Source organism: Meles meles, chromosome 3 (assembly GCF_922984935.1).
Source record: "Meles meles chromosome 3, mMelMel3.1 paternal haplotype, whole genome shotgun sequence".
NCBI classification, from domain to species: Eukaryota; Metazoa; Chordata; class Mammalia; order Carnivora; family Mustelidae; genus Meles; species Meles meles.
In genome coordinates, this window is record NC_060068.1 from 154,575,169 (window position 1) to 154,582,555 (window position 7,387).

Here is a 7,387-nt window from a genome sequence, read left to right on the forward strand (position 1 = left end):
TCTTTACTACTACTTTTTTTTTTTTTTTTAATAAGCTTTACACACAACATAGTGCTTGAACTCATGACCCTGAGATCAAGAGTTGCATGCTCTACCAACTAAACCAGCCAGGTGTCCCCCTCCTCTATTTTCTACTTCAGTCTTTATTATCTGAAATCGCACTCCAAAATATGGGTATTGTTTTTAAATTCTTCCCTCTCCTTCCAAATACAATCAGTCACCAATTTCTAAACAAGTCTATTTTCTTAATATCCACCATATCTGGGGTGCCTAGGTGGCTCAGTGGGTTAAAGGCTCTGCCTTTGGCTCAGGTCATGGTCCCAGGGTCCTGGGATCAAGCCCCACATGGGGCTCTCTGCACAGCAGGGAGCCTGCTTCCCTTCCTCTTTCTCTGCCTGCCTCTCTGCCTAATTGTGATCTCGTCAAATAAATAAATAAAATCTTTTTTAAAAAAAAAATCCACCATATCTGCTCAGTTATCGCACTCTTTTAGGTTTTTAGGGTTGATGAGGTTATTCTACTTCACTTGGATGCCTGCAGTAATGTCACAGTAGTTTTCCTGCCTCTAATTTGACCTCTTCTTTGTTCCTTTTCCCTCAGAAGAAATTCCAAATCCCTGGTATGGCATTAGAACTTCATTGCATTTGAAAAAAATAAAAATTTAAGACTTTTAGTTTAAGCAAAAGAAGAATTTATTATCCTTCAAAACTAAGTTCCAAGAATAGAGCTACTTCCACATGGCTAGTCCCAGAGCCTGGATATCTTCCAAGGCTTTCTCTAGGTCAGTTTGGCTCTTCTTTTCATGATTATTCTCTGTGTATGCAGACAGTTTGCTCCATACCTCCCAGGAAAATGCAGGCAGTGTCAGGTTACTTTATCTTGTTCACGCTAACCCAGAGGTATAATCAACAGAGAATTCCTAAGAAGGGTTCTGATTAACTCAACTTGACTCATGGACTCAGTCTTAGGGTATGGAGGTATAGTATCATCCATCACCTAAACCATATAGAACTGGGAAGTGCTTTCTTAAGAACTGAATGCTAGGCACACAGCATTTCACATCAGTCCACTCTTATCTGTTCCCCCTACCTTGCTTACCACTCACTTCCTTGCGCTTTAATGAAAACATAAACCCACAGATTCAAGAAACACAACCCAGAGCAGGACAGATAAAAAGTCACACCAAAGCACATCATAATCAACTTATCAGCAAATAAAAAGTAGAAGGGAACTTCCTCAGCCTGATAAAAGATAATTTTGAAAAATGTACAGCTGAAATCACATTTAATGGTAGAAGACTAAACACTTCTCCTTAAAGTTGGGAACAAAATATGGATGTTTCTGATCATTGTGATTTGGCAAACAAAAGAAATTTAAGATATATAAATTAGAAAACCAGAAGTAAATGTGAGATTATCCATGGACATTTACCTATGCAGAAAATCCTATAGAATACACAGAAAATAGCACTCCTAAGTAGGAAAAATCATTATAACTAATAAGTTAGTTTAGCAAGATCACAGAATGTAAGGTCAACCTACAAAACCAATTGCATTTCAAAAATTTTAATACAGTATTTTTTATAAAAAACATAAAATAAGAGGGGTACCTGGCGAGTTTAGTTGAAAGACTGTGTGTGTGACTTTTTTTTTTAAGATTTTTTTTTTTTTTTTTTTTGACAGACAGCACTAGTAGGCAGAGAGGCAGGCAGAGAGAGAGAAGCAGGTTCCCCGCGGAAGCAGAGAGCCCAATGCGGGACTCGATCTCAGGACCCTGGGATCACGACCTGAGCTGAAGGTAGCGGCCCAACCCACTGAGCCACCCAGGTGCCCCGTGTGTGTGTGATTCTTGATCTTGGGGTCATGAGTTTGAGTCCCACATTAGTTGTACAGATTGCTACAAAAAAAAAAGTTAAAATTTATCAAAACTTTGGCACATACTTACAAATTGTACATGACACCATTTGTAGTCAAATGTAAACATAAAATGCGGTATTAAATCACAACCGCATTAACTACAGTAACACTATACTATTGTAATAATTTAGAAGCTCACCTCCTGTTTCTATTACAGCTCAAAGGTTGCAAGTATCTGCTTAAAATGCCAAGTGATACTAATCACCGTGTAAGTAACTGTCTTTTCAGTAAATTGCATAATGCAGTAAAAAGAGCTCTCTCATGGTTCTTGTGCATTTCTCATCCTATTCAGTGCTGTCTCGTAAAACTTGAATAACACTGGGGGACCAGTACAAAGTGCCAGTAGTGATGCTGAAAGAGTGCTCAAGAAGCAAATTCATATTATAAGAAAAAGTTGAATTACTTGGTATGTATCATACCATGAGGTCTGCCACTGGGGTACCCACCATTTCAAGATAAATTAATCCAGTGTAAGGACCATTGTTTAAAAAAAAAAGAAAAAAAGTCATGAAACCGACACTGCGGCTACACCAGCAGGCACAAAAACCTTGCAGTTTGGCTCTGGTTGTTCTCTCAGGGTCCTAGGATGAAGCCCTGCCTTGGGCTCCCTGCTGGGGGAGGGGGGAGTCTGCTTCTCGCTCTCCACCCACCCCTCCCCCTGCTTGTGCCCTTGCTCGCTCCCTCTCAAATAAATGAAAATCCTTTTTTTTAAAAAAAGGCATACCTGTAGATTCATGATTCAAGAAAAAGTGAAGTCACTGTATGACAACTTAGAGCAAAAGAAAGACAAAAGATCTAAAGCTGGAGAATTTAATGCCAGCAAAAGATGGTTTGATAATTTTACAAAATGGTTTGGCTAAAAAATACCAAGATAAAGGGCGCCTGGCTGGCTCCGTCAGAAGGGCTTGAGACTCGTGAGTTCAAGCCCCATGTTGAGTGTAGAGATTGCTTAAGTAAAAATAAAAGTTAAAAAAAAAAAATCAAGATAATAGTAGCAGTTTCTGCCAACCAAGAGGCAGCTGGAAATTTCCCAGTTGAGGTAGGGCAATGTGGAAGGACAGACATATGTACTATTAATATGGCTGCTGAGATCTAGATCTCAATGAGTCTACTAACTCAGCACCCAAAGGATGCCTTATACTTACACTCTGCCTCAAGAAACTCACTTTCTTGTGAAAGAAGTGGGTTCTTTCACTTCTGAAAGTGAAAGAACCTGGGTGGCTCAGTGGGTTAAGCCTCTGCCTTCGGCCAGATCGAGATTTCAGGGTCCTGGGATCAAGTTCTGCATCGGGCTCTCTGCTTGGCGGGGAGCCTGCTTCCTCCTCTCTCTCTCTCTGCCTGCCTCTCTGCCTGCTTCTGATCTCTCTCTGTCAAATAAATTAAAAATAAACAAATTAAAAAAAAAAACTCACTTGACATTTCCTGAATGAGTCCTACATTTATTCCCTATGATGGAAGTTGAGCCGGAACCTGGTTTTTTTTTTTTTTTTTAATATTTTTTATTTATTTGACAGAGAGAAATCACAACTAGGCAGAGAGGCAGGCAGAGAGAGAGGAGGAAGCAGGCTCCCCGCAGAGCAGAGAGCCCGATGCGGGGCTCGATCCCAGGACCCTGGGATCACGACCCGAGCCGAAGGCAGAGGCCTTAACCCACTGAGCCACCCAGGCGCCCCCGGAACCTGGTTTTTTAAAGAGATTTTAAAGAGACTCTGCTGGGGCGCCTGCATGGCTCAGTGGGTTAAGCCTCTGCATCTAGTTCAGGTCATGGTCTCAGGGTCCAGCGCTCGAGCCCCACATCTGCTCTCTCTTTTTTTTTTTTTTTTTAAAGATTTTATTTATTTATTCGACAGACAGAGATCACAAGCAGGCAGAGAGGCAGGCAGAGAGAGAGTGGGGGAAGCAGGCTCCCCGCCGAGCAGAGAGCCCGACACGGGGCCCGATTCCAGGACCCTGGGATCAAGACCCGGGCCGAAGGCAGAGGCCTCAACCCACTGAGCCACCCAGGCGCCCTCTGCTCAACGGGGAGCCTGCTTCCTCCCCTCTCTCTGCCTGCCTCTCTGCCTACTTGTGATCTCTCTCTCTCTCTCTGTCAAATAAATAAATAAAATTTAAAATAAAATTTAAAAAATAAAGAGACTCTGCTTTGGAGCAATAGGCTTCTACTCCTGCCACTTTGCAGGCAGCTTCACATTTTCCCATTTTTGCATTAGGATAACCTTTCAAGGATATGAGAAGCCTCGTCAGAACATGTGAGGATATGATACTTTTCACCCTCAGATTCATCAAATAGTTTGGCCTCTTACTCCCCGTAAAAATTAATACAGAAAAAAACAAAACAAAACCCAAACCTGAACTCATGATCTTCCTCCACTTTGTTATCAAAATCTTACATCCTTTAAAAGTGACTCTGCTTGGGCTCTGATAGATCTCTTTTTTATTTTAGTCAAGCAGAATTTTTTTTTTAAATGCCTTCGGCTCAGGTCATGATCCCAGGGTCCTGGGATTGAGTCCTACCTGCTCAGCGGGGAGCCTGCTTCTCCCTCTCCTTCTACAGCCCCCCTTGCATGTGCACATGTGTGTACGCTCTCTCTCTCTTTCAAATAAACAAAGTATTTTAAAAAATAAACAGTAGCTTTCAAAAAAATAAGAGGTTCCAATATGTATGTATTTATCTTTTTTAAGATTTTATGTATTTATTTGAGAGAGAGAGTGAGAGAAAGCATGAGAAGGGGAGGGTCAGAGGGAGAAGCAGACTCTCCCCTGAGAAGGGAGCCTAATGCGGGACTCGATCCTGGGACTCCAGGATCATGACCTGAGCCGAAGGCTCAGTCGCCCAACCAACTAAAGCACCCAGGCACCCCAATATACGATTTTTTAAAAACTGATTTTGAAGCACCTCGGTGGCATCCAATTGAGCATCTGATTCTTGATTTCAGCTCAGGCCATGATCTCAGGGTTGTGAGATTAGGCCCTGTGTCAGGCTCTGGGCTAGGTGTGAAGCCTGCTTGGGATTCTCTCTCTACCTCTCCCCTGCATGCCCTCCCCCCACCAAAACAAAAAAAAACCAACCCTGATTTTCATTGAAATAACATACAGAATAGCACACAAATCATAGGATAAGTTGGATAAGTTTTCTCAAAAAGAACACACTTGTTTACCACTGGGTCGAGATATAGAATATTACCTAAAAGCATGTATATTCTTTCCCGTGTCTGGTCTTAGGGCCAAGGAATTTGGGCCAATCTTAATTTTTGACCTACTTTTTTCCCCTTCACATGGGTTGTCTTTTTCCTTTTGATAGCTTTTTTTTTTTAAAAAAGATTTTATTGGGGCACCTGGGTGGCTCAGTGGATTAAGCCGCTGCCTTCGGCTTGGGTCATGATCTCGGGGTCCTGGGATCAAGCCCCGCATCAGGCTCTCTGCTCCGTGGGGAGCCTGCTTCCTCCTCTCTCTCTCTGCCTGCCTCTCTGCCTACTTGTGATCTCTCTCTCTGTCAAATAAATAAATAAAATCAAGATTTTATTTATTTATTTGACAGAGAGAGAGATCACAAGTAGGCAGAGAGGCAGGCAGAGGGGGAAGAGGGAAGGAGGCTCCCTGCTGAGCAGAGATCCTGATGCGGGGCTAGGGGCTTGATCCCAGGACCATGAGATCATGACCTGAGCTGAAGTGGACCATGAGTTCATGACCTGAGCCGAAGTCAGAAGCTTAACCCACTGAGCCACCCGGGTGCCCCTTGATAGCTTTTCTGAAAGTAGAAATAACAGTTCCAATTACTCTTTAAACAAAAGAATTGGGATGCCTGGGTGGCTCAGTCTTTAGGCATCAGCCTTTGGCTCAGGTCATGATCCCAGGGCCGTGGGACTGAGCCCCACATGGGCTCCCTGCTCAGCAGGAAGCCTGCTTCTCCCTCTCCCCCTTCTTGTGTTCCTTCTCTAGCTGTGACTCTCTCTGTCAAATAAATAAGTAAAATGTTAAAAAATAACAGGAGAATTTAGATTTAAGGAGAATTAAGAGGAGAATTTAGGACTTGAAATTTCAAGGATGCATGTTACAACAGTACTGTTACACTCATCTGAAGATAAAGAACGAACAGCAGCTTGGTAAACTACCAATGCTTCCCCACACAGTCCGTCTGGGGTTACACCATTGTTGTAGGTCTCTTTCTGAAGTACAGCCTCAGAAGAGAAGTGAGAGGGTGAGTCCCTATTACTGAGATGACATATGGATCCATAGTGCTTGCTATGAGAAACAGTCTTTTCTCTCTGACAACTCTGGCAACTCTAACGTATTGTGTAATTCAGTTTAATAGTTTTTGTTGAACTGGAAGATGGTCAAAATGGCTTCTGAGTACTTACTCATTGTCTGCCCACGTAAACAATAAATCAACCCTCCAAATGACAAGCAATGGGAAGCATACTTAAAGTACAAAATGGCCACATTTCAGGTGACAGGGAAAATCCATGATTAGTTATTGCTACTACAATCTCGTAACTCACCTTGTCACTGTGATTAGTCTATAAGTGACACTTAACTAAAGCCTAAACCAATCAATGCTTTTTTTTTCTTTTTTTAGGACAAGTAATTGACTCAAAGTGGGTATGTGACTTAAATTGTTCCAATCAGAGTGAAGCACAGATTGAGGAAATAGATTTTTTTTTCCTTGATGTGTGACAGTGTAGGATCTGAGACATCTCTAGCCTTTTGGTACCACAGCAGAAATGATACTTTTAAATAATATCTTGGGAAGAAATGCTATATTCATTAAAATTTGTTGTCTTACATATTGTATCAGTCACGGTTCTAAGAAAGAAAGAAACACTAGAAAATGCGTTTGTGGTCTGTATTTTTATAGGAATTTGATACTATGGAATCAGTAGAGCTGGTTTAAGTCTCTGTAAGGCTGGTTCTTTGCATCAGATGTTGGAGCTTGAAGTTCATAGAGCAGTCAGGCAACAAGGAAAGATGGCTGCAAAGGAAAAGAGGGTAAAGACAGGTTGGACCCTACAAGCATGAACTGAAGTTCGTGAGGATGGACCAAAATCCATGTCAGTTTTTGTTGCTTCTGACCATGGTGGTATTGATGTCCTGCAGAAGCTGAGTCCTTCTTCATGGAGCTAAATACTTACACCTGGCCCAGGAGTTGGAGACTTTGAAAGAGACTTTGGAACTAACCCAAGGGAAGTTAGAGCAGCTGCAAAGCCAGCAGATAAGTGCCCATCTATGTGAGCTCTAAGACAGCTGCTTCACTTCTGCCCTTGAAATCTCCCATAAAAATCTCCCTTGTCGGGGCGCCTGGGTGGCTCAGTGGGTTAAAGCCTCTGCCTTCGGCTCGGGTCATGATCCCAGGGTCCTGGGATCGAGCCCCGCATCTGGCTCTCTGCTCCGTGGAGAGCCTGCTTCCTCCTCTCTCTCTGCCTGCCTCTCTGCCTACGTGTGGTCTCTGTTTGTCAAATAAATAAATAAAATTT